The sequence below is a fragment of the Sciurus vulgaris genome (assembly GCF_902686455.1).
Source record: "Sciurus vulgaris genome assembly, chromosome: 7".
Classification (NCBI taxonomy): domain Eukaryota; kingdom Metazoa; phylum Chordata; class Mammalia; order Rodentia; family Sciuridae; genus Sciurus; species Sciurus vulgaris.
This window is the reverse complement of record NC_136467.1, coordinates 20,095,364-20,096,897: the sequence shown is the minus strand read 5'-3', so window position 1 is coordinate 20,096,897 and position 1,534 is coordinate 20,095,364. Positions and strand designations below refer to the sequence as shown.

Genomic DNA, 1,534 nt, shown 5'->3' with positions numbered 1-1,534 from the left:
AATAGAAATCACATAAACTCATGGAGATTAAACATGAAGAATAGGTCAAAGAATAAATGAGAGAAGAAATCAAGATGTTCTTAGAAACAAATGTAATTACCAAAACCTATAGGACAATATGAAAGCAGTGCTAATAGGAAAATTTATTACATTGAGTGCACATGTTAAAAATAGAGGGATTTCAAATAAATAAACTCATGCTCCACTTCAAGTCTCCCCCCCCCCCCCCTTGGCAGCACAGTGAGTGGTCTTTATTTTTTACCATTTGTAGAAAGCTGACATTTAGACTTCAAAATTTATGTTATAAAATTATCAGCAGCAATTTAAAACATTTCAAGATGATGAGATTCCACTTTGCTGACACAAATAAGGCTGTTATTCTATGTTCAAAAAGCAATATTTGTCCCAAGGGAGCCTATTAGTAGACATCCACCACCTTGCTCAGGACCCATTTGTGACTGTATCTTCTTCCGTCTCTTCTTCACCATCATTGGTGGGCCCTGATCTGTGCTCTCTTCCAGGTATCTGACCAGACCGCAGCAACCAAGCCTCTCCACTTCAGCCAGAGTTGATGCATTTGCTATGGCATTCTCGATTGCTTCTACATCCCCTGGAGATGGTCCACTTTTCTATTGGTCAGTTGGCAAACCTGGATTAAAAGTTTTGCTTCTCCTGGCAATACCCTTTGCAAGCTGTGCACCCCGTTTGCCCTTGAACATATTCTCTGCTTCCTGACACTCTTTTAGTTTTACTTTCTGAAAATCCAGCACTCTGACTTGAGGAACTTTATAAATCACATATAGTCTATAATGCTTCTTATTTGTTACCGGATTTCTTAGAATGCTTAGATAAGTCAGTGATCTAAGTGATGCCAAAGGGTCCAGATCACCCAGTTCCACAAGACTATTGTTGGTGAGAATGAGTTCTGTCAGATAGAGCAGAGCCTGATCAAGTCCCTCACCTATACGGCATATTCTGTTGTTAACTTATAATGTCTTCAGTCTTCTTAGCAAAGGAAAACCATCCAACTTCCTGATCTCATTGTCAGAAAAATCAATAGCATCAAACTGGTCTAAGGTAGCACCTAGACCAGTTCAATGACTGGAATTTTATATCCCTGGAGGTCCAGCTCAGGGTCCCGTAAGGCTTTGGTGTACTGCGCCGCCTGTCAGATCAGCTCCGCCGTTAGCTTCATCATCTTGCTGTCTCCTGTTTCCTTTCCGCAGCCGCCAGCCAGCGACTCCACTTCAAGTCTTTATAAAAAGAACAAACTAATCCCCCAAACCGCATAAGACAAATAATAAAAGTGAGTTGAAATCAATGAATTTGAGAATTTAAAAAAATTACATAGGATCAATACAACAAAGTGGTTTTTCAAAAAGATGAAATAAGATCTATAAACCTTAGCCAAACTAACAAAAACAGAGATAAGACCCAAGTCAATAAGATTAGAGATGAAAAAGGAGATATTATCACAGACACTTCTGAAACACTACACTAGATCATTAGAAAATACTTTAAAAATTTATAAAAA

General features: G+C 38.7%; 1 pseudogene across 1 annotated transcript; it reads right to left on the bottom strand.

Annotated features, from left to right (window-relative positions):
* Positions 1-229: 229 nt before the first annotated feature.
* LOC306665833 (U2 small nuclear ribonucleoprotein A'-like) lies at positions 230-1,198 on the bottom strand (annotated as a pseudogene). The gene has a single exon. The product of its transcript is annotated as a U2 small nuclear ribonucleoprotein A'-like (transcript).
* Between the last annotated feature and the right edge of the window lie 336 nt (positions 1,199-1,534).